Source organism: Syngnathoides biaculeatus, chromosome 2 (genome assembly GCF_019802595.1).
Source record: "Syngnathoides biaculeatus isolate LvHL_M chromosome 2, ASM1980259v1, whole genome shotgun sequence".
Lineage (NCBI taxonomy): Eukaryota > Metazoa > Chordata > Actinopteri > Syngnathiformes > Syngnathidae > Syngnathoides > Syngnathoides biaculeatus.
This window is the reverse complement of record NC_084641.1, coordinates 40,394,368-40,420,590: the sequence shown is the minus strand read 5'-3', so window position 1 is coordinate 40,420,590 and position 26,223 is coordinate 40,394,368. Positions and strand designations below refer to the sequence as shown.

The 26,223-nt window shown below is 41.5% G+C and overlaps 1 protein-coding gene and 1 long non-coding RNA gene across 6 annotated transcripts in view; one reads left to right on the top strand and one right to left on the bottom strand.

Moving 5' to 3' along the window:
• inavaa (innate immunity activator a) overlaps nt 1-17,900 on the bottom strand; it is a 30,282-nt gene extending 12,382 nt beyond the window's left edge. The window contains exons 1-3 of one of the 4 annotated variants that reach the window (XM_061805112.1): nt 17,768-17,849; nt 1,769-1,881; nt 875-1,688 (exon numbers count right to left, since the gene is read on the bottom strand). The gene's annotated coding sequence lies outside the window, so the exon portion shown is untranslated. Of the gene's footprint in view, nt 1-874; nt 1,689-1,768; nt 1,882-8,828; nt 8,915-16,928; nt 17,088-17,767 lie in introns of all 4 variants that reach the window. The other 3 variants (XM_061805104.1, XM_061805120.1, XM_061805095.1) reach the window with 3 other exon arrangements.
• A 181-nt stretch (nt 17,901-18,081) lies between these two features.
• LOC133492655 (uncharacterized) lies at nt 18,082-22,159 on the top strand. 2 transcript variants are annotated; one of them, XR_009792716.1, is made up of 4 exons: nt 18,082-18,862; nt 20,994-21,122; nt 21,232-21,312; nt 21,821-22,159. It is a non-coding gene; the product is annotated as an uncharacterized LOC133492655 (long non-coding RNA). The 2 variants fall into 2 exon arrangements; XR_009792715.1 differs by having other exon boundaries at nt 21,232-22,159.
• The last annotated feature ends 4,064 nt before the right edge of the window (nt 22,160-26,223 follow it).

The following is a 26,223-nucleotide window of genomic DNA, read 5'->3' as shown; positions in this document are numbered from 1 at the left end:
AAGGAAAATGAGAAGCGAGTGAAAGATGCACGACGCTATAACTAGCGGCATCGTGCACGGAACCTCGAGAGATGGGAGCCAGGCCAGGAGGTGTGGATCAAGGATCAAGAACCATCAGGGGCCATCATCAGTAGTCACACCACCCCACGTTCATATCTAGTGGATGGGCCCCACGAAACCATGAGACGGAACCGCCGTCATCTCACGCCCATGAGAGCCTCGCCGGAGCAGTGTTGGCCCACTCCGGTAGAGCCTTCCCAGAGGGACAGTTCAGACCAACTGACAGAGGATCCTCTGCCGCAGAACCTTCCAGAGCCACCATCTACTCCTACACTTTGAACCAGGTCTGGGAGGGCTGAAAGGAAGCCAGAGAGGTTGGATTTATGACTTTGTTTAGAGACAGAGAGAATGCAGGAACACAAAAAATAAAAAAAATAAAAAATGTTGAAATGTGATGTGATTCATGCTATATTTTTGTAATGTAAATGTTTAGTTAGCTGCAGAACTGTTGGTTGAGTCTGATTTGTTGAAGTAAATTGTTCAAGCTAAGGCTAAAATGTGTGTGTGCTTGACTGTCGGGGACAGGTACAGACAGGAGCAGACCTTCCAACCATGAGGCAGAATAACCCTCAAGGTCCTGTTGAATCATTGGCAGTCTACCCAATGATTCTTGAAAGGAGAGATGTGGTGTGATTATGTTGACGTCACCAGGGCGCAACGGTGGGTGACGACAAGGAAGTAAGTTAGGGAGTTGGGCATAAAGAAAAATAAAGATCACACACGTTGAAAGACACAAGGGACTTGCATCTATGTTATTTGATTCCACGACCGATAATGAAATCAAACTCAGAGAAGATACTTATCCCTCACTTACCTTCGAACATATAGCCTTATGTTTGTTGATAATGTCCACATTTAATTGTACGTGCGATCTTCCGTGAGCCTTAATCCATTGAAGACACTTCCTCAACTGTGTTTTAGGCCTTGGAAAATGAATCAACTGGGCCCCTTGTAATCTAGCAGGATATCTTTCATCAAAGTAGCACGTTCCCCAGGCACATCTGAGGACCATTTTGTTTGTAACTAACTTTTCCAAGCGCACATGACTGATAACCAGCATTGCTTGTGGGACATGACGACAAGAGGGGTGGGTCAAGCCAGGGGTTAAGACAATGTGGCTATCTGATTGGGTATTATTGTACGAGTGATTGACAGGTCGAAAAGGTCCATTGTCCTTCGTTCTTGTTAGTCTGTTCGTGCTGTTCTTCGTACTCAACATGCATGTCGTACTAGGGGACCACCAACTACCAGAGTCACAAATTCCTTGTGTTTTGTTACATACCTGGCCAATAAACCTGATTCTGATGTGACTACACCATTGATTTAATACAAGTTGTCCTGTCCTTCGCCCCACCCCGCTACATTGCTTCATTCATGCCAGCCTGCTGCTTTACCTAAAAAAAAAAAAAATTGAGCAGTGCGTGCCGTTTCATACAATAATCCATACAGCCCTCGACAGTCTCTTTCTCCTTCCCACGCTCTATCACCAGAGAGGCACACCCCCACAGGGTTACTCTGCACATGTGGGGGGTTAATCCCCTTTGTGGTACCATGGTGACGGCACATGGTCGCCCAAAGGAGTGTGTCGCCATGTGGCGGTGTCACAGGAGTCTTTAAAGTGTTCAGACCTTGAAAAAGAAAAGCAGATGGTTGGAGGAATGACCTCTGACTCCCAATCCCCACAACAAATTTCTCTCATACTCTGCACCTGTTCTCCCCGTACACCCCTCCCTTTGCCGCCTCGTCAACCAATGTCCACTAAAACCTCTAGGAGTGGGGCTGGGGCTTTGAAGTGGAAGAATGTGGTCACAATGAAGACTCCTGTAACACATTCACAAACAGGTGAGCACGTTCACGTTTATGGAACAGTCTCCTTCTTCTGTGGGCCTCCTCCAAACAACCCTCCATCAGCAAACAAGACACAGCTTTGATGAGGTAACAACAGCCCTCTCGAGTCTTTCAAGTGATCAAACTTTGATACAATGCACCACCCACAATTAATGGCACAGGTTAATTAAAGCAATTTAGATTGGGATACCTGGGGCATGTCTGGACAAACTCTCAGTAGGAGTCTGGTTTTTAAAATGGGGATGACAGGGAGATGTATCAATGTGACAACATAGATTAAAAAAAGTACTAATCAAATTAAATGGTTATGTATAGATATGGAAAATAATAGAACACCCTTATTTAGTGTTTTGTTCATTTTCAATGCCTGGTACACATAAAGGTATACTTGTTTCAACAAATATGAGGATGTAAATATAAACAGCTCATACAGTGAAGAAAATACATATTTGAACGCCCTGCTATATTGCAAGATCTTCCACTTAGAAATCATGGAGCGGTCTGTAATTTTCATCGTAGGTGCAGGTCCACTGTGAGAGAGATAATCTAAAAAGAAAAATCCAGAAATCACAATGTGTGGTTTTTTTTTTAACGATTTATTTGTGTGATACAGCTGCAAATAAGTATTTGAACACCTGAGAAAAACAATGTTAATATTTCGTACAGTGGCCTTTGTTTGGAATTACAGAGGACAAACATTTCCTGTAGTTGTTCACCAGGTTCGCACACACTGCAGGAGGGATTTTGACCCACTCCTCGACACAGATCTCCATATCAGACAGGTTTCTGGGCTGTTGCTGAGAAACACGAAGTTTCAGCTCCCTTCAAAGATTTTCTATTGGGTTTAGGTCTGGAGAGTGGCTAGGCCACGCCAGAACCTTGATATGCTTCTCATGGAGGTATTCCTTGGTTTTCGTGGCTGTGTGATTCGGGTCATTGTCATGTTGAAAGACCAAGACACGACCCATCTTCAATGCTCTGACTGAGGGAAAGAGGTTGTTCCCCAAAATCTCACAATACATGGCCGCGGTCATCTCCTCCTGAATACAGTGCAGTCGTCCTGTCCCATGTGCAGAAAAACACCCCCAAAGCATGATGCTACCACCGACATACTTCACAGTAGGGATGGTGTTCTTGGGATGGAACTCATCATTCGTCTTCCTCCAAACACGGTGAGTAGATTTATGACCAAAAAGTTCCATTTTGGTCTCATCCGAACACAAAACATTCTCCCATGACTCATCTGTATCATCCAAATGGTTATTGGCAAACTTAAGATGGTCCATGGAATGTGCTGGTTTGAGGAGGGGAACCTTCCGTGCCATGCATTTCAAACCATAAAGTCTTAGTCTATTACTAAGAGTCATCTTGGAAACGGTGGTCCCAGCTCTATTCAGGTCATTGACCAAGTCCTGTCATGTAGTACTGGGCTGATTCCTCATCTTTCTAAGGATTATTGAGACCCATGGGGTGTTATCTTGCATGGGGTTCTACTCCAATTGAGATTGACAGTCATGTTTAGCTTCTTCAATTTTCTGATGATTGCTCCAAGAGTGGACCTTTTTTCACCAAGCTCCTTGGCAATTTCTCCGTAGGCCTTTCCAGCCGTGTGGAGTTGTACAGTTTTGTCTCTGGTGTCTTTGGACAGCTCTTTGGTCTTGGCCATGTTACAAGTTTGAGTCTTACTGATTGTATGATTGGACAGGTGTCTTTATGCAGCTAACAACTTCAAGCAGGTGCATCTGATTGAGGATAATACATGGAGTGGTGGACTTTTAAAGGCGGCCTAACAGGTCTTTGAGGGTCAGAATTCTAGCTGATAGACAGGTGTTCAAATACTTATTTGTAGCTGTATCACATGAATAGTTAAAAAAAAAAAAAAAAAAAAAAAAAAAAATCATACATTGTGATTTCTGGATTTTTCTTTTTAGACTATCTCTCTCACAGTGGAGTTGCATCTACAATGAAAACTTCTGATCCGTGTCTTTATGCTGCTAACAACCGCAAGCAGGTGCATCTGATTCAGGATAAAACATGTAGTGGTGGACTTTTAAAGGCAGAATAACAGGTCTTTGAGGGTCAGAATTCTAGCCGATAGACAGGTGTTCAAACACTTATTTGTAGCTGTATCAATCAAATACGTCATTAACAAAATCCTACATTGTGATTTCTTTTAGACTCTCTCTCACAGTGGACTTTCACCTATAATGAAAACTTCTGATCCCTCGATGATTTCTAGGTGGGAGAACTTGCAATATAGCAGGGTGTTCAAATACTTCTTCACTGTAATTGTTGAATTTAGGAACTAACATCAAGCCATTTTCTTCATAGTGACCAAAATCACAGGTCATCAGAATTAGATTTGTTGGCTCACCATGTTAACAACACACAAGGAATTTGTCTCTGGTAATTGGACATGCCCTAGTACGGCATACACGTAGAGTACGAAAAACAGTCCACTGACAGGGATTTTTTTTTTTAAACTGACAGTTGTACAAAATTGTGCAAAAGATGCAGTCTCCTAGCATTTAGAGCAGTTAGAATGCTCATTAGAGTGATAGTCCAGTGCAATGACAATTGTGCAAAGGATGTCAAGATTTCAACGAGTGTATAACAGTTTAAAGTGACACGTTGTTTGATAGTCTATTGTGTAGAATTGCAATATTGATAGTCTATTGTGTATAATTGCAATATTAATTGGCCCAACCCAATGTGACAACAATAACTCAAGGCAGAAAATTGGCAGCATTTTGCAGTGGAATTGGAAGGTAGCCTTTCAATAGTTGAATTGTGATAGGGAAAAAGCTGTCGGAATGCTTGCTAATTTTGGTTTCCATTGATTCATAGTCTCTAATTGATGAAAGGAGCTGCTGGCCAGCATGCGGAGGGTCCGATACAATCCTTTCCCCTCTTGTCCTAGTACAATGAAGCAAAAGCATGTCTCATACGTTATACGCTTAAAGTATTATGCAATCAGATATAATTTGTCGTGTTCATTCTATTCTACAGCTAACGTATCTTTTGTGGAACTAGACATTAAAAGGAATATGAAATTGAAGAAACAAAGTAGTACACTTTTTCCATGAATGTATATGTTTGAATGATCTACACGTTTATACAAAAACAATCATGTGAAGCTCTGATTGATAGTCTAAATGTTCAATAATAATAGCTATACAGCGCAATTGGAATATCATAATTTGTAGAGTGTTAATAAACTGCACTAATCCACTTTAATAATAAGTTAAACATGCTCAGATGAAAATGAAACACTCGCGGTTGTTGTCCCTACAAAATTGACTGTGCTCAAAACCACAGTACAAAAGGATAAAAACAGCGGCTTTATCTGCTGGTCTATTTTAGATCAATTCATTTAGTCTGCATCTCACATGCCTGCCACTGTGCCCTTGAAAAGCCTGATCAAAAGGGATGGCATTACAGGAACTAACATGATTAAAGGATGTGCTTTGCATGCCTCGCCTTCTTGTCTTATCATGAAAACAAGACAGAAAATAAACAGCAAAGACGTGAACACAGGCTTATGCTTCTTCCTGTGTGTTTGGAGACCCTTTCCTGTTAGGATCAGATAGACACAGAGTATATGTATTTAGGATATAATCATGTATACCACATCAAGGTCTGAGCCAATAAATGCAGCAACTCATGTGCGCTGAATAGCACCCAGGAACACAATGCGGCGCAGGCAGCCTAACTGAGTAAAACAACAGTGTCAAAAGGCCACAAGGACACAAAAGGCCTTGTGTCCACCCAGCAGCTTCAATATCCTGCTGAGGTTGCGATATGTGCTGACAACACAGCCCGGAATCCAACTGAGAAACAAAGTAATGCCGGACTTACCCGCTTGCACCCCATAACTCTCTCTGTGGTTATGTTTGGAATGGGTGGGTGGATGTTTGGGAGAGGCGGGGGTGGGGCTAATTTTTTTTGGTGCATTTTATCGGTCTGTTGAGGCACCAGCTACTTTCTGAAAATACAGATGGGATTGGATTCCCCTCACACAGACACGGAATGCTGTTAACATGGAATCACGCATTCAGACAATGAGATGCCTGTAAATACTACCAATACGATAAAATACTGATGATTGATTTCAACACAACAAGGCAGGAGAAACCAGGGTTGTCATTAAAATTCACACCCTCGGCCTAGCTTTCTGCTTTTCACCTTCATCCAGCTGCCCTCTGTTCTTTCTCCCAAGAGAGTGAGAAAATGGCAAAAATGATGTGACAGTGATGAGTGATTTGTCAGTGATCAGTGATGAGCAACATGACACAATTTATCAGACAAAATACAGTTAAACCACTTCATTATTTCTCAACGTATCTCCTCGAGTGTCTCATCTCATACTGGGGTAACCCATTCTCAGATTGGCTGAGAAGTTTCAAAACATCCACCAATTGCTCGTATGGGGCATTTCCAAGATGTCGACATGGCAAAATTGCCTTTGTTACAAACATTGCTACACTATTTTCCCCAAAAGCACGATTTAAAAAGCATAAGTGGAACATTATTGTTGACAAGAGCAGTGGGGGCAGTGGAATAGGAATAGGTCACAATTGCTATATATATTATCTTATCTTAAATATGCTATATAAGAAAAACACTTTGTTTTTTTGTTGTGAATTTATTTGTTGGAGGATTATAGAGGCATTTGAAATAGTCATTCCATTTTTTTTTTATTTTAGAAAATTATACAAGGATTGTACTAGTTGGTATGACAATATGACTGCCAACTTTTGCCTGCTTGTCCTTCTGCCACCGCTCCAATTTTTTCTTGACTTTGTGGGCCAGTGGAAACCTCTATCCCAAGTTGCCAACAAATTAATCTGTCACTGTACAGTTTAGCTCGAGTAAATCTGATCAAGGATGTTGTAAAAAAATGCAAAACCAGAGCATCAGCAAGACAGCATGTAACCTTGCTAATCTGTCCATCTTTCTATAGAATAAAAATCTGAGCTATCAAACAAACTAAGTCACATGTAGAAATATACTGGCCAAGCACAGCGGAAATTTGATGGCATTAAACATTTGTTGCCGAAAATAAAGAAATGCAACAATATAATAAATATGCATACTGTGGAGAGGATTTAGCCATGAAAAAGTAAAAAGAAATTTAGAACTTCTGTCACATCAAAGTTTACCACCTCCACACAACAGCCCTCCACCCTGGCGCAGATAGCTAGTTTGATGTATTTACAAACAACAGTAACTAATGCAGCCCTATGGGAGCACAAGCCAATGCAATCTGTAGGCCGGTCCCAAGCCAGAATAAATGCAGAGGGTTGCGTGAGGAAGGGCATCTGGCATAAAACTGTGCCAAACAAATGTGAGCGTTCAACTAAAGAATACCATACCGGATTGGTTTTGGCCCGGATTAACAATGCCCACCCCCGGCACCGTTAACCTACAGGCCACTGGTGGGAATTCTACTAGTGTGGGACAAAGACAAAGAAGGAAAGCGGATTCGTCGAAAGAAGAAGAAGAGGAATGCCCAGAGCCTGCAACTGAGTGTAGGGACTTTGACTATTTGACAATGACTGCAAAAGCTCAGGAGTTGGTTGGTTGACATGATGATTAGGAGAAAGGTTGATATATAGTGCATCCAAGCGAGCAGGTGGAACGGTAGTAAGGCTAGACGTTTAGGAGCAGGGTTTATATTATTTTACCATGGAGTATATGGGAAGAAAAGTGGAGTAGGGGTTATTTTAAAGAAAGAGCTGGCTAAGAACATCTTGGAAGTGAAAAGAGTATCAGATCGAGTGATGAGGCTGAAATTTGAAATTGAGGGTGTTAAGTATAATATGATTAGTGGCTATGCCCCACAGCTAGGATGTGACCTAGAGTTGAAAGAAAAATTCTGGAAGGAACTAGATTAAGGAGTTCTGAGCATCCTAGATATGGAGAGAGTTAGAATTGGTACAGATTGTTATGGCCATGTTGGTGAAGGAAACGGGGCAACGAAGAAGTGATGGGTAAGTATGGCGTCCAGGAAAGAAACTTTGAGGGACAGGTGGTGGTGGACTGCATAAAGAATGGAAATTGCAGTAGTGAACACTTTTTTTTCAGAATAGGCAGGAACATAGAGTGACCTACAAGAGTGGAGTTAGAAGCACGCAGGTGGATTATATTTTGTGCAGACAAAGTAATCTGTATGAGGTTACTGACTCTAAGGTAGTGGTAGGGGAGAGTGTAACGTGACAGCATAGGATGGTGGTTTGTAGGATGACTCTTGTGGTGGGTAGGAAGATTAAGAAGACAAAGGTAGAGCATAGAACCATGTGATGGAAGGTGAGAAAGGAAGAATGTTCGGAAAGAGTTGAGACAGGGTCTCGATTGACAGGAGGAGCTCCCAGAAGACTGGACTACTACAGCCAAGGTGATCGGAGAGACAGGCAGGAGAGTACTTGGGGTGTCTTCTGGTAGGAAAGGGGAGAAGGAGACTTGGTGGTGGAACCCCAAAATACAGGAAGTCATACAACGAAAAAGATGAGTGAAGAAGTGGGACACCAAGAGGACTGAGGAGAGGCAAAAGGAATACATGAGATGTGGCGTAGGACAAAGGTAGCGGTGGCGAAGGCTAAAGAAGAGGCATATGATGACATGAACATCATGTTGGACTTTGAAACAAGGAAAAAAAGGATCTCTACAGGTTTGCCAGACAGAGGGATAGGGATGGGAAGGATGTGCAGCAGATAAGGATGATTAAGGATGGTGACGGACATGTGTTGAAAAATGGAAAGAGTACTTTGAGAAGTTGATGAATGATGAAAATGAGAGAGAAGGAAGAGTAGAAGAGCCAATTGGGAAGGACCAGGATGTGGCAATGATTAGTAAGGGGGAAGTTAGAAAGTTGTTAAAGAGGATGAAAAACGGAAATGCAGTTGGTCATGATGACATACCTGTGGAGATATGGATGCAATTTGGAGAGATGGCTGTGGAGTTTTAGACCAACTTGTTCAACAGAATACTAGCGGCGAGAAGATGCCTGAAGAATGGAGGAAAAGTGTGCTTGTTCCCATTTTTAAGAACAAAGGTTATTATCAGAATAATTGTGAATATAATTATCATACATCTCCTTCCAATAAAGAAATGCTTTGCTCTGCTCTAGATAATGTGGCAGCCGCCCAGCAGGAGATAGCACAAGAACAAAAACATCTAATCATCAGAACTGTTAGAACCAGGAGCACCTGTTGTCTGTTAAAGAAATGATGACCACACATGTACTCAGCAATCTTTCACACACACACACACCACACACACACACACACACACACACACACACACACACCACACACACACACACACTTTGTTTCCAAGTATGTTTTGCTCGCCCGTCTCCTTTTTGTAACATACATGTAAATAAGGGGCGTCTCGAAACTAAATAAATAGAGGTGCTGAGGAAAGGATAATCAGAGAGTGCAGTGATGAATTGTACGAGATAGTTCCTCTCCTCTCTCCTCGCGAGACTTGAAATTGTGTCTTTGCTTCCTTTTTGTCCAGTTTAATGAATGTCTAATTGGTAAACCTGACAGTGATGTTCAGAGCTGTAGGAATTATAGAGGAATAAAGTTGATGAGCCACACAATGAAGTTATGGGAAAGGGTAGTGGAGGCTACACTCAGGACAGAAGTAAGTATCTGTGAGCAACAGTATGGTTTCATGGCGAGGAAAAGTACCACAGATGCAATACTTGTCTTGAGGATGCTGGTTGAAAAGTACAGAGAGGGTCAGAAGGAGCAACATTGTTTCTTTGTGGATCGAGAGAAAGCCAATGACAGAATACCAAGAGAGGAACGGTGGAACTGCATGCGTAAATCTGGTGTGGCAGAGAAATATGTTAAAATAGTACCACTACATGTATGATGGGCAGTAGAACAGTGATGAGGTGTGCTGTAGGTGTGACAGACGAATTCGAGTTGGAGGTGGGACTGCATCAGGGATAAACTCTGAGCCCCTTCCTGTTTGCTGTGGTAATGGATAGGCTGACAGATGAGGTCAGACTGGAATCCCCTTGGACCATGATGTTCGTAGATGATATTGTGATATGCAGTGAAAGCAGGGAGCATGCAGAGTAATAATTAGAAAGATGGAGACATGCACTGGAAAGGAGAGGAATGAAGATTAGCCGGAGTAAAACAGAATATATGTGCGTGAATGAGAACGGTGGAGGGGGAAGAGTGAGGCTCCAGGGAGAAGAGATCGCGAGGGTGGACGACTTCAAATACTTGGGGTCACCAATCCAGAGCAATGGTGAGTGTGGTAAGGAAGTGAAGAAACGGGTCCAAGCAGGTTGGAAAGGCTGGCGGAAGGTGTCTGGTGTGTTATGTGACAGAAGAGTCTCTGCTAGGACGAAGGGCAAAGTTTACAAAACAGTGGTGAGGCCGGCCATGATGTACGGATTAGAGATGGTGGCACTGAAGAAACAACAGAAAGCAGAACTGGAGGTAGCAGAAATGAAGATGTTGAGTTTCTCGCTAGGAGTGAGCAGGTTGGATTCGAAATGAGCTCATTAGTGGGACAGCCAACATTGGATGTTTTGGAGACAAGGTTCGAGAGAGTAGACTTGGATGGTTTGGACATGTCCAGAAGTGAGATAGTGAGTATATTGGTAGAAGGGTGCTGAGGATGGAGTTGACAGGCAAAAGAGGGAGAGGAAGACCAAAGAGATGGTTGATGGATGTTGTGAGGGAAGACATGAGGAGAGTTGGGGATTGAGAGGAAGATGCAGGAGATTGGCATGGATGGAAAAAGATGACACGCTGTGGCAACCCTAAAGAGACACTTCAATACCTTCTGTAGACAGTGTTTTACCTCAAAATGTGTTTGTTTTTTTTAACATATGTGAATACCGAAACCCAAATATGCAGGTGCCAACTGCAGTTTTTTTTTTTTTTTTTTTTTTTTTGAAGAGCAGATTCAATGAGTACAGTATAGTATCCAGGTTGCAAGTCGCAGTTATTTGAAAGTTTGTAATTACTGCAACATCACTGCTAATTTCCGTTCATACTATAAAGTACATTACCTTTACACTATTGATTATTTTTGGCATTATATGGTTTGGGTGAATATTTTATGTTCAGATATACAATAATGAACTTTTGTTTTATTTGTCACTTTTAAAATCACAAGGAGTGACATAAAATGCTTGATATAAACACATTTTGACTCTTAATAGAAAAACTCCAATTCTTTTTTTCTCAGTTTCCAAGGGAGTCTGAAATGTATGTCCTGCCATAAATGTGGTTCACTGCCTTTTGCTTTTCATAAGCAAACATTGTACTTATCTGTAAAATAGTATAAATCATACAAACCCTAATTCCAATGAAGTTGAGCCATTGTGTAAAAGGATTGCATACAGTCCTATGAAGATTTTTATTTACATTTTACTCAAAATCCCAAGTTAGTTGGAATTAGGTTTTCATATGTGATTAGAATTAAATGCTATTGAAAGGGTTTGTTACAGTACAACAGTGAAGAAACTAAGTATTTGAACACCCTGCTATATTGTAAGTTCTCCCACTTAGAAATCATCGAGGGGTCTGAAATTTTCATCGTAGGTGCATGTCCACTGTGAGAGAAATAATCTAAAAAGAAATCACAATATATGTCTTTTTTAATGACATATTTGTTTGATACAGCTACAAATAAGTATTTGAACACCTGTCTATCAGCTAGAATTCTGACCCTCAAAGAACTGTTAGTCTGCCTTTAAAAGTCCACCACTCCATGTATTATCCTCAATCAGATGCACCTGCTTGAAGTTGTTAGCTGCATAAAGACACCTGTCCTCCCCATGCAAATAGTAAGACTCAAACTTGTAACATGGCCAAGACCAAAGAGCTGTCCAAAGACACCAGAGACAGAATCGTACAACTCCACATGGCTGGAAAGGACTACGGAGAAATTGCCAAGCAGCTTGGTGAAAAAAGGAATTATTAGAAAATGGAATGATCCTTACAAAGGTGAGGAATCAGCCTAGGAATACACGACAGGACTTGGTCAATGACCTGAAAAGAGCTTGGAACACCCTTTCCAAGGTGATTGTTGGTCATACACTAAGACGTCATGTTTGAAATCATGCATGGCGCAGAAGCTTCCCATGCTTAAACCAGCACATGTCAAGGCCCATCTTAAGTTTGCCCATCACCATTTGGATGATACAGAAGAGTCATGCGAGAATGTTTTGTGGTCAGATAAGACCAAAATGGAACTTTTTGATCATAATTCCACTAACTGTGTTTGGAGGAAGATGAATGATGAACACCATCCCTACTGTGAAGCATGGGGGTGGTTGCATCATGCTTTGGGGGTGTTTTTCTGCACATGGGATAGGACGACTGCACTGTATTAAGGAGAGGATGACCGCGGGGATGTATTGTGAGTTTTTTGGGAACAACCTCTTTCCCTCAGTCACGGCAGTGAAGATGGGTCATGGCTGGGTCTTTCAACGTGACAATGACCTGAAGCACACAGCTTTGAAAACCAAGGTGTGGCTCCGTCAGAAGCATATCAAGCTTCTGGCGTGGCCTAGCCAGTCTCCAGACCTAAACCAAATAGAAATGCTTTGGAGGGAGCTGAAACTCCAGGTTTCTCAGAGACAGCCCAGAAACCTATCTGCTCTAGAAAAGATCTGTGTGGAGGAGTGGGCCAAAATCCCTCCTGGAGTGTGTGCAAACCTGGTGAAAAACTACAGGAATCGTTTGACTTCTGTAATTGCAAACAAAGGCTACTGTACTGTTTTTCTTTTTAGATTTTCTCTCTCACAGCGGACATAAACGTACGACGAAAATTTCTGACCCCTCCATGATTTGTAAGTGGGAAAACTTGCAATATAGCAGGGTGTTCAAATACTTATTGTCTTCACTGTACAAAGATAAATCTAGCTCATTGTTCCTGGTTTTTCCATTTACAATGTGGAGCCATACTTATTTTTGCTTCAGAATGTAGTATATATAGGAACAGTGTTTATCATATCGTTGTCCTCTTTATCACTCATTAGGCTAAAAGGAATTTGTTCTGAATAAAAGGTCTTTTCTAACTGACAAAGCTAACATTTCATTGACATTGTAAAGTTTTGTAAGAAATAGGGATGCAAAAATATTCAGGATATCACAATATCGCCAAATTAAAAGTGCTTTGATATCATCGTAGTCGCGTTTCAGTATAAAACGGTTATGGTTCAAATTTACTTTTTGCCCTCCCTACAAGCAAACACAGACCCACAGGCTTCCTCACTCATTTCCCTTTAAGAGATAATCCACAAAAATTATTTAAGTGCATTGTAACAGTCGCACTCTTTAGTGTTGTACTACTAAGCTTTTATCCTCAAATCAAAAGTCGTGGGCGATAAAACATCACAGAAAAGAAAATAATGATTACGAATCACCATTAGAACATATCCCACCACCAATATATTCCACTTGTCCCGTCAATAAAACAAAATATTCACTTCTCAAAGCAAACATAAATTATATGACACTGTACTTCCCTCTCTTTTCCAACTAAAATATATTTAAAATTAAAACATTACACAGCCAGCTCAGAAAAATGAATCCTCTGGCTATAATCACTAATCTGTGATAAAGAAACAAATTATTGTAATGCCTTTAAGAAATTTCTTCTGCGTTTAAATTTTGACTTGAATTTATGGACTCAAGCAAAAAAAAATAATATAAAATTCCTTTTATTAGGCAGTGTCCAATTTGTAATGTGTTAAATAAAAAATGTATATGATAGTAAATACTGTTAAATTGGTCAACAGACAATTTCTCCATGGACAATTGTATTATTGTGACCTTAGGATCATTATTGGTACAATAAGGGTGTTTATGGTAAGATGTTATGAATGGGGATTCATTGTCTCACAGAGTTCCCTCACCACCCTTTCCCATGAGACTTGGAAGCTGCGATTACCTGGAATGCCGCCACCACCACAGTGCTAATTACCACTGTGGTCAGCTTGTGGAATTACTCAGCTCAAGGGAAACGGTGAGGGAGGCCTGAAATCTAGCCCAGGCCTACTGGAAACTGGCAATTAAAATCCTACACAGAATGCTGATGCGGTGGAAGAAAACCAAATGACTTTTTAGCATGGCTAAGTCAAAAGTCAAAGCGCGCATCAACGTGGGGGAGCTGCAGTCAAGACAAATGGATTGTTGCGTTACAAGTGATCTGGCACTGCATGTAGTGAGTACAATACATTGCTATTCACTGGTAACACCTCTCGACATGTCAAGATGTGACAGCTTTTGTCAGAAGTGGACAAACTATGGCCCATAAAGAAATCAAGTGTGCGTGTATATTGGCCACATCACGTTTGTTGGTTGTATTTGCCAAACATCAATTTGAGTATTTAGTGTTTTAACATTTCAGAGACTGCGTAGTAACTAGAATTCTTTTTCAAATTTTGTACGTGGGCCAACACACAAAACAATTCCAGATTGCTTGTGATCTTGGCCAGCGTTTATGGAGATGGTTTTATCTTGGCTATGGTTTGTTTACCAGCAGAGATAATGAAAAGGGCAATCAACACCACCTGAGCTGAGTTCAGCCCATATGCTGAGCAGACCATACCACAACGGGAAGAGGTGTTCCATTGTTCTCCACAGGCAGTGGATTGTGACACCTTGGTCTCGTCATCCTTTCAGAAGAACCAACAGGCTGGACTTGCAGCTTTTCACCTTGAGTGAAATCCAATTGGTGCTGGGGCTGGGGATTTACACTACACCGATGTGTTGTCTTTAGCACTGCTAGTCTGTCAACATGTGAACTGTGATGTTGATTCTGCTTTAGTGGGCACAAACAACTTTGGTCACACGTGCCTCGGTGGCATTTATTCGTGAAAAAAAACATTTACAATACATCAGCCCATTTTGGCAACTCTTGACTGCCCACATATATTGAATGCAGTTACTCACATTTGAAAAATGTACAGGTATAGTCAGTTATGCTCGCAGATATAGTTACTGGTGTGGTCCAGCAGTCATGCATGTAGATAAAGTTGCGGGTGTGATTAGGGATAGAATCTCAAGACCTTAAAATAACTTACTGGATTAATATAACATGCCAATTAAAAGTAAAATTAATACATAATCAAAATTGAAAACCAAAATTTCAAACTCATAAATTTTAATTTCCAATTTCAACTGATATTAGTAGAACATGATATAAAATGGTATTTAACATTTTCCATCAATAAAAATTCTTGATCTGAAAAACTTTATCTGAAGAAAAGTTAAATGGACTGGCCTGTCAAGGAATAAACACAAACGCTCTATACCCGCAATGTTTTGAAAATGTTGAAAGTTTAACTCAACATTATCAGCGTTAGTGGCAACAGACTAGCGATACATTGTAACAAACATTCCTGTCGGCAATCGTGATGTATTGTTATAGTCTGGCGTAATTTACGCTGATGTCTATTGTCAATCCATTGATGAAAGCTAGCAGTAAATGATCTATATCTTCCTAAAGCATGTAGAGGATTGTAGTTTTCAATTGCAAGATAATGTGTACCACGGGGAAAATTACCGTTCGCATTTAGATATATGGGCAGACTAGTCTAACGTTAGAACTTAGATCAAGTCAAAGTAAATCACAATGTCATACTTATTATAGTTAGAAACTGAAACATTACCCGTTATATCCCAGAAATTTTTTCAGTGAAACTTAATTTCCTTTGACATGGCTCATGATGTTCATGACTTTCAACGTAAATACGCCCACCGCATGTGAAGAAGCTCTGAAGATGCGGTTTTGGCATAACACAGGGCCGTGGCTAGCCTTTTTTCATCATTTGCCATTTTATTTAGCCAAAATAAATTTTCATTAGCCACTATTTTATAATCATAGCCCAAAAATAGCCAATCACATGCCGGTCAAACTGCGGTCTACTAACATGACTAATACTCTTTGTTGTTCTTCAGGTTACATGCATACGAATAACTTTCAGACGTAAATGTGATACAATTAATTATATTTTTATTGGTAGCTGAATCTTATAAACACTAAGAATGACAGAGATGTGTCATAAAAATAAAAAAAGTTTCTCAATCGTCTTCTATAACCCTGACTGTAGAAAATAACATCACTGTTCAACACTAAGTTTTTGCATGATTCCTTCCATAAAGATTCTCCTTTTTTTTTTTTTACTCCTCCCATTTACAGAAACTTTTATCAAAATCAAACAATTCTTCAGGGTCTTCAAATTTAACAATTAACAGTTCATTTACACTTTCTGTTTTGAGACAGTTCCTTAGGGACGTCTTTACAATGTTATGCCTGCTGAAGCCACATTCTACTTCAATTACATCTTTGCAGTTGCAGCAGAGTTGTGATCAGCTGTCTGGTGATGCTGAAAGTCATCCAACTTTGGCTGCAACGATGATTTTCAGTGTGCCAGAACATTTTTTCTTCCACTATCAATACACCATTGGAAGAAAAAAAAATTGAGTCCCTCAAGTGGAGGCACTTAAATTTCAGGGATGAGAATGACCAATTTGGAAAAACATTGAAAATGTCTGCCTTGGGGGGGGGGGGTGTTTGAAAGGGGGGTGCCCCCTCTCCTTCTTTGGGCACATTTTTTTTTTTATAAAATACACTGTTAAATGTGGTTACCTAACCAATCATAATATTTTGAAAACTTAAAATGAGTCCAAACAACCAAAATAATAAAGGGATCGCACCCGTCAAATCACAATGACTGTTGAATGCGAGGTCTTCTATTTGATCAAACCAGCCTTAAAAAAAGTCTTTGACTTGCTTTCTTTAAACCTGTATACTTTATACCCTGTAACTACTAACGAAAAAAGTCCTACATTGTTTTGCTCAAAATTATTATAATCGTGGTAATACAAAGGTTGTGTAAAAAATACACAAGCGTACAATATTTATTTGTGAAATATCTCGATATTACAATATATAGATCATAGTCCACAACAGGAGAGGTGTCTCTGATAGGACTAAAATTTATTCTTATTTTTAAGAGATGTATTCCTTACCAATACTTTAGCATACATCTGATAGAATGAATGCCCACTCAGGGATGGTGTTTATGTGTGCCCTGTGACTGACTGGTGACCAGTTCCGGGTGCAGTCCACCTTTTGCCCTAAATTGGTTGGGATAGGCTCCAGCACTCCTGTTACCCCTGTGAGGATAACTGAGTTGGACAACGGATGGATGGATTATTTGCTCTTTTCTTCTAACAGTCCCGTATATATGTAAAAAAGCTATTTTAACCCTAGAGAACCCAAGACATCCAAATCCTCTTTTAAAATTTTATGTACTAACTAAATTAATCAATACGCATCAAAGTAGCACAAAAACACCTCATTTGGAAAAATGTACGAATTCACTTCCGGTTTAGATAATGGTTCACAAATGACCTGGAAAGGCTTAACTGCAAAAAAAAATAATAATAATAATGCATTTAAAGCAGACACATGTGAGACGTTGGGCTTTAACGGTAAAAAGTGGTTTTCGTTGTGTTTATACAGTGGGCAGTTAATTACTGGGTCACATGTGCCCCCATGGGTTTTCTAGCGTTAAAAATGTTTTTTAAAATCCTCAAAAATAATTTCTACAAATTCGTTGGGAATATAACTACTGTACATTATTCTAAATAGAGTAAAAAAATACACAGATATATGCTTAATATATATTCATAAGTTTACATGGAACTACATGAACTAAGATAGACGTGTTCTATCGCAGATAACGTTCATTATTTTAAGTGAAAAACACATACTCCTACACATATATTTACTTTCACCTATGTATGTAAACACATGAACAATGCTTGACGTGAGTTGGACGAATGCTGACAAGATGTTTACTTACAGTTTGTGGTCGTTCTTCAGGCGCTCATTGCTGGCAAACGAGGTGGCTGCAATCATTCAACTTTCTCTCACCGGCCAGCAGTCAAATGTAAGAGCAGCTGAGGCGGTCTGATGCACTCCACTCTGAATTTCTCCTTGGAGGGGATGAGTATTTTAGTTTGATCCAACTCGTCCATTAAACCCCGTTACCGTTTAGTTTAGCTGATCTCGTAAATTGTAAATAATAATACTCTAAAACAATGTATTTCCCTTCGTGTTTACTAGAAAACGAAGCGAGAGTAAGTACTTTATCAAGAGTGCCTCTACCCCTTTTTGTTGTGTTTGAATGGTTCGGTCTGACTCAGCACGTAGCGGTAACACTTCGCTGCGAACTCGTTTTCTTTTTTAGCCTTACATTAGTTTGATGTGGCTTGGTTTAGTAGGTTAGACAAAATGTGGCAAATTTAAGATGGCAGCTCTTTTCTAACCCAATAGTGGTGTACTTTTAACGCAGTTGTGTTGATCAATCTCAAACCCAGCACCTCATACAAAAAATGTTGTGCTAAAATCAGTGCATTTCATGAAATCAATACATTTTATTTAATGCAGTGGACGAGGCATCTCTTACGCAACAAATGCTTTTAATAATTCAATCCATCCATCCAACCTCTAACCATGCCACCCATTTGGTTCCCCTAAAGGGCTACTGTCTTGAAATGTATGATTTTTTGTACGTTATCAATGAAAAAAAAAGACAGCCAATATGGGCTGGTGCGTTTTTTCACCACAAAACATGATTTTGACATATACAGCTTTTTGTAATTCCCACCATGAAAATCCTCTCGAGGGATTTGTTTTCGAGAAGAAGCAGGAAGTGACGTAAAGGACAGACCCGTCCTCAAGTGGACTCATTTGTTTCCATCAATTTTACTTCTGGGAAGGTAGTTTGTTGTTCCTCCGTGTCAGCCAAAATGCCGGCTCGTTGCATTGCTGGGCATTGCTTGAACACTCGGGAGGATGGATTTACCCTTCATAAGTTTGCAAGAGACCCGTTTCGCTGTGAAAAATGGATTGCATGGGTGCAGAGGACGAGAGCTTCGTGGGTTCCAAATAACAGGTAGGTGTGTATACAGCTACTAAAAAAATAATAGTTTGGGCTGGACCACGTAATCGGTCTCTCTTAACGTAACAAAAGATCCGCGTACGAAATATGTCGGTGTTCGTTGGACAGCGTCAGGCTCCTGCGTCACTTCGCCTGCGAAGGTTGCACTTCAGGCTCGCGGACGGCAGCGGCTCTGAAGAACCCAGACGAGAATGCCTCACTCAGCCGCATGTGCGCAGTCAAGCGCCCCGGCTCAACGTTGTTGTTCATTGCGTAATGCGGCGTCTATAGCAGCGTGGCTCGGCTCTGCCTCACTCAGCCACGTGCGACCACAAAGCACTAAAGCGCCCCGGCTCGATGGTGATGTTCATCGCATACTGCGGCGGCTATGAACAACCCCCTAAAGCAGCACGGCTCGGCTCCGTCATAAGCCAAACCGGCCGGCTGCGATGACCTGCAATGGCTCATCTCCGCCGCGGAAGTGGCTCAGACGGGGATGTGGTTTGGCCTTGATCGCATATCATCTGAATATAGCTCGAAACAATAGTGTAATATTGCCCCGAGGGCTTGAAACAATAGTGTAATATTGTCCCAGTAACTTCACTCGGTTGTGTGGTGTTCTCCTTTTCGAAAATAGCTTCCGTGTCAGAAGGGGCGTTTTCGTCTCCCATAGTTAAGGTGCACTGCGTGTTTTCATTGGCGAATGTCCAGGTGACATCACGGACAGAGGATGCAGCCAATATGGCGACCACTAGGATATCGTAAAATGACACTTCTGCAACTTTCCGCATGGATGATGCGCTCACCGCTCACATTTATTTTTTCGTATAGACATTGAAGTGAATAATGTTATATCTATTTTTCATTACAATATCTATTTTAGAATATTTATAGGGATGACAATTGGGCTTAAGGTAGAATTCTGAATTAGAAATTGAATTTTCATCCATCTATCCATCCATCCATCCATCCATCCATTTTCAACACCGGTTTTCCTGGTTAGGATTGTGAGGTATTGAAGCCTATGCCAGCTAGGTGACTAAAGGTCACCAGTCAGTCGTCACTGAGTGTGAACTGAACCCACGCTACTTGCACCAAAGTCAGGCAAGTGTGTCACAACACCCTGAGTGACCATAGAACAGAACTATTGCTTAAATATGATGTAGCCAGAAATGTCAAACACATTTTTGTTTCTGATCACATTGTAGATATCCCTCAGAGGGCCATATTGTCACGGGCGTGTCCTTCCTCGACCAATTGCGCACCTGCTTCTTGTTCTTGTTGTTATTGTCAGTATATATTGTCACACATTTGTTGTTGTTTTTGTTGCTGTGTTGTGTTGTTGGCTGCTGGCGTTGTTGTTGTTGTTAGCCTGGACGCGGAGGTGGATCGGGCGGGGAGGTGGTTTGGCGTGGGTGGGGAGGAGAAAGGAGCTCTCACCTCCAACGGCCACCGGTGTCTGGCCACCCCCGAAGTAGTTACTTGGCCCGGCATGGGTCCTCCTAAGTATGCTACATACACAAGACCCGTAAAAGAGTTTGGAAATCGAACAATTATAGGCCTGTCATTTTGAATATTTCATTGGGTTCCTCGAGCATCTGTCGAGAAGTCTGTTGTTAGTTAGAAGTAATCCGCATATCACCTAAATATGGCTTGAAACTATAGTTAATATGGCCCCGGTCTCTTTTCTCGGTTCTGAGTTCTCTTCTTCAAAAATGAGCGTCAGTCTCAAAAGGGGCGTCAGAAAAATCCGAAAATCTCTCTTGTTTATATACCATAGCACATGGCACATCTGCAAATGTCGTCGCAGGCAATATAGCCGCCACTGGGATGTCAAGTGAGACTCCACAACTTTCCGCATGAATGGCACGCTCTCTGCTCATTTTTTTTCTCATATAGACACTGAAGTGAATAATATTATATGTACTTTCCATAACAGTATAAATTTTAAAATGTATATATGGCTGTCAGTTGAGGTTTAATAATGTCTGTTAAGTATTATTAACACAGTAACTCAGTTCTTGATTTTTTCACTTTCAAAATATACAGGCTTTTTCATGAATTTGTGGAATTCCTCTACCAGGGGCCATAAGTTGAGGGTTTTGTAAGATTTAATATCCATCCATCCATCCATCTCTTTTCTTAGCCGCTTAGCCTCACAAGGGTCGCGGGGGTGCTGAAGCTTATCCCAGCTGTCAACGGGCAGGAGGGAGGGTACATCCAGAACTGGTTGCCAGTCAGTCACAGGGCAGATATCGACACCATCACTGAGCAGGTATCGATCCCACGCTGCCCTCACCAAAGACAGGCGTGTGCACCACTACACCATCTGTGACTCCCATATAAGTATAAATAGGTATTTTATAGTGTGTTTTTATATTCAGAAGACCCACTCCAGGCCAGCGAGTCACAGAAGGTGTACTTCCTCCTTGGAACCCATGAAAGAGCAACCACACCGTGCAGAGGTTGGTGCTTGTGTGGAGGTTGTAACTTCAGAACACAGTTATGCCCATGATACACCCTCCATAAACTAGAGGGGATGCAGATTGATCTCCACAATGCAAAGCGTCTGGAGAAGCATGCCAAGTTCTGCATTTGCAAGATCTTACATGAGCTGGCAGAGCAGAAGAAACTGGCTGATGATAATTATTATCATGTTGCTACTGCTCATTTATATAATGTAATATTACGTGTGTAGCTTAACTGTAAGTGTTTGTGGTTGTAAATGTGAAGTAAGGTTTTGTATATTTTATATGTCCTTCAAATTGATGATATTGAGGTAATTTTGCAGTGTTAAACAATAGTATTCGGAATTGTTTGTTACAAGTGAAGACTATTTTACTTTTATTGCACTTTCATTATTTGCTTAAATTTGACCTTATACATTTAATCAACAAATAAAGTGTTGTCCATTTGCTAATCAGACAAGGATGTGTTGTGGAGCCGGTGGTTGTCCTTGATCTTTGTACGCAGAAAACCGGCTGGCGGCATCCTCCTCTCCCAGGCGTTGCCGTAGAGACGAACGACACCAGATAAGGAACGGAAAGTTATCATCCAGGCCCAGGACCAGACTGCGGGGAGGGCAGCCACATTTACCATGGACCCATACATATAAAAACCTTGTGTTACCGGGCAGCTTTTTTCTTCTTCTTGGGCTATCCTGCCAGAAGACACACGTCTCGTGTGTGGCAGATACCTAGATAAGACCCGTTCGTCTGTATTGCACATTCCTTTGTAATAAATCCATTTGCTGTTAACCTTTTCTAATCATTGGTCATATCTTCCTCGACTCGTGAACACGCGTAGGTTCCAAATTCGCAAATCCCTACAATTTGGTGACCCCGACTGTAAGTCGAGGGAGGTAGACGAGCGTTGCCCGTAGACCGATGAGATAAAGAGAGACATATGAGAAACACAGGAGTGTTATACGGACAAGTCGAGGGTGGTCATCTGTACTTCTGACTTCTCCAGGTAGCGACCAAAACCGAAGGTAAGCAGAAGCCTGTTTACGCTCGAATTCTGCATATTGAACTGCCTAAATTTGAGAAGTAATTGATATCAGATTGTTCATGCCTCATATGAGTTATTGAGAGTAAGAGATAAAGTGATTAAGAGATAAAGCGAAATTATATATCCCGTCGTAGCTGACGTATATTGTAGACGTACAATTGCACTGTGAGGTTTACCTGTTACACCTAAGGGAGATGGGATCCCTTAAAAACAGCGGCTTTGCCGTCGGGTTGAGCCTGGGACGTCGCAAAGTGGTGTACGAAAAAAACAAATAGTATAGGCTAATTTGTTGGTTGTGCGATAGGAATTCGGTTGGGTTTAGTCCAAGAAGAGTGACCACTAAATTAAATAAATAATCATGGATGGTGAATTTGATCATGAATGTGCTGAATATAATCCAACTAAAGATGAAATATACATTGAAATTGAGTGGCAAATGATGCTTAATGTTGATATAAAGACACAAGATAAAGAAAGGAAACGCGCATTGGCAAAATCACAACTTGGGTAATTTGTGATTGGGACAAACTGATGATGAAGTTACAGGAAATTGACAGAGACTATGTAAATATAATATAAATATAAATGTAAAAGACAATGAAAGACGTAAGGGACCGATTAGACAGGGGCTCATGGAATTTAAAGAGGTGAATAGAGAAAGGGTCGCTGCGCATTTAATGATGGTGAGGTCGATGCTAACGTTGAAGAAAAATGGTAATGGTAAGTCGACCAAAAGTAAAGTAAGTGAAAAAAGGTGTATTTGGTATGTGGACGTGAGTGAAGGACTGCAAAAATGAGAAAGGAGGCACATCGAACACGCACGCGCCCTGAATCACACGTAAGTACATCACACAGACACAGAGAAAGCGAGATGCGCTAAAGGGAGGGGGGGTTAATGAAAACTGTCTTGTTGATTTGATGTGAAGCGTCCTCTCGCATCGGAAATAACACGACGACTATTATATTATTTTTATTACATATTATGGTAGCACGGTGGGTCAGCTGGTAAAGGGTTGGCCTGAGGTCCCAGGTTCAATCCCGGACACCCGTGTGTGGAGTTTGCATGTCCTCCCCGTGCCTGCGTGGGTTTCTTCCGACATCCCAAAAACACGCAACATTAGTTGGAGACTCAAGGTTTCCCTGAGGTGTGATTGTGAGTGCGACTGTTTTCTGTCTCTATGTGCCCTGTGATTGGCTGGCAACCATTTCAGGGTGTACCCCGCCTTCTGCCCATTGACAGCTGGGATTGGCTCCAGCACTACCCACAACCCTCATGAGGATAAGCGGTAAAGAAAATGGATGGCTATTATATTATATAACAAGCAAACAAAACGCTACAAGGTTGAAAACGTTTTTTCCCTCAGGCTTTTTAGAATATATCTACTTTTTGATTATATTACTTGCACTGTATCCAGTTTTAATTCTCATTTTAAAATATTATTTGTCATTTTTATTGTTTTTATCCCATTTTAAATGTTTTATGTCTTTGTTTTTGAATGCCTTTAATCATGTCAAGCACATTGAGTTACTTCGTGTATGAAATGCGCTATACTAATAAATATGCTTTGCTTTGCTTTACAATGATGCCTATGATAGAGGCTCCGGCAGGTCCAATATCCAAGCCGTTTGATATTAAAGATGTTGATGGTCTTGCTCGCTTGTCTCGTCTCTCTTCTGGTGGTAATGGATGGCTGTCTAGTTTGGTGGAAACTTTACAGGGGTATACACTCTGCATGGGAGACTAGAGACAAGCAGCATCTAGATCATGCACTAGTATTGAACAAAGACAAATCGAGACAACTGCAGGTATGCTTAACGTACCCAATTTAACCAAATTGAGAACACACTTTGAGCATCTGGCCGGAGCTATCAGAGAGAGGTTCCCCACTCCTCTTACAGCCACACCCATATCTTTCCCCTATGTTAAACGTCCCACTTGAGCACTTGACTAACTGTATTAAACTTTGGACTGAATCAACTGGACATCACCCTGGAAAGTCTGGTTTGAAGGAGGCTATGTTCAGGACTCCAATCCTGGCAGGTCTCCCTGAACCAGTACAGACCACTCTTAAATCTGACCCTAACCTCCTGTTCGAAGATGAGCCTAGACAACACTTAGTGCATCACCTCAAAATGTATTTAAGCCAACAACAGGGTAATAATGAAATTACTAAACTCCAAAAACAACTTCTTAAATTAGAAGTACCACAAGCAAGACGTAAAGGTCCAAAACCACACCAGACGTAAACTTTTGACAGGCACAACCACCTAGACAGGCAGGTGGGTTCTGGGGTGAATATGCAGGAAGGCGTGATGGGGCCGGGGGAGACTGCAAAAACATCAACGTGATAAAGGATGTTTTCGTTGTGGTTCTCCCGATCACTGGATTAAAAACTGTTTTACAGCTCCTCCACCTCAAGGTCCAATGGAAGGGCATGGTGGCTGGTCCAACAACCGAGGGGGCTAAGGCAGAGGCAGAAATGACAGCTTTGGCGGCCCAGCTTGGCAGAAGGATGGACAGTACCACTCGGGGCGCCCGGGAAGCCAGGGGTCTGGCTATGCAGGTGCCATGATCCCCATCTCTGTTGCGGGGCGAAAAGTGAACACTCGTTGACACAGGGGCAACCCACTCCTCACTCAACATCTTGCTCCTGGACACTTTGTCACAACACACTGTGCAATTGATGGGCTTCTCAGGGACTAAACAGGTACTGCAATGGACTAACCCCCACCGACAATCTTGGCTGGACAGACCTTCCACCATTCTTTTGTACACTCACCACAAAAACCACTGGCAGCTGACACCATCTGCCACTCTGGACAATGGCTTATGACACCTGAAAGTGAACCAACTCCGACTGTGTACATTTATTGGGCCCGACTTGAACCAGAAACACAGCTCAAACCTGGTCTCATCCATCAATTTCTGTCGTGGAAGCTCTGGTTAAACACTCTTAGGGCTTACCTGCCTCCACAAGATCCATACAATTGCAGACTATATTATGACTGCAACCACGATTTAGTATACATGGAAAACTTTGCATGCATACAAACAAGGTGATGCTTGGGACATTACATCCACACATATATACAAAGCAAGAGAAGGTGTAGCGGCATCCTGCTCTCATACACCAGATCAAATGACATGATTCAAAATGCAGGAAGAGTCAGTACCCCACATTTCACTCGCTCTGTCTCCAGGACATGAGGCCCGGCAGCTGGGACCTATGATGAAACGACTGACTCAAGTGATTGATTGGGAGGACACTCCCTAACGTACAGATCTCCAAATCTGCAGATGCATACCGCATCATTGTTCCTGACGCACCTCCGACAATTAATGTGACCATATTAGAACACGAGACCCTAAAGAGAGAACACGGACGTGACGACTCTGACCATGACAACGCTGAGTCAATGTTAAACGAACTACCTAAATTACTTTGGTCCTCTGGACCCTTTGATGTGGACATTGTACTAAGACACCAGACAATAAAAATCACTGTTTTTCCAGGATCTCATCTTTACAGACCTCAATATCCTTGACCCGCGGCTGCTAACCAGGGGATGGAGGACGCTCTCACTGGCCTGTGGAATTCTGGAGTCCTGGAAACATCCACCTCCTCGTGGTGTACACCACTCAGGCCAGTTTTAAAAGCAGATGGTAACACTTATTGTATGGCACATGATTTGAGAGCCGTTAATGATTTTAACGACCACACCATTGTTACCTGTACCAGACCCCCATTGAATGTTGTCTACCATCACACCAGATTTGAAATACTTCACGGCAACTGATTTGGCAAATGCATTCTTCTGTGTCCCACTCGCACCCGAGTGTAGACACTTGTTTGCATTCAAATATC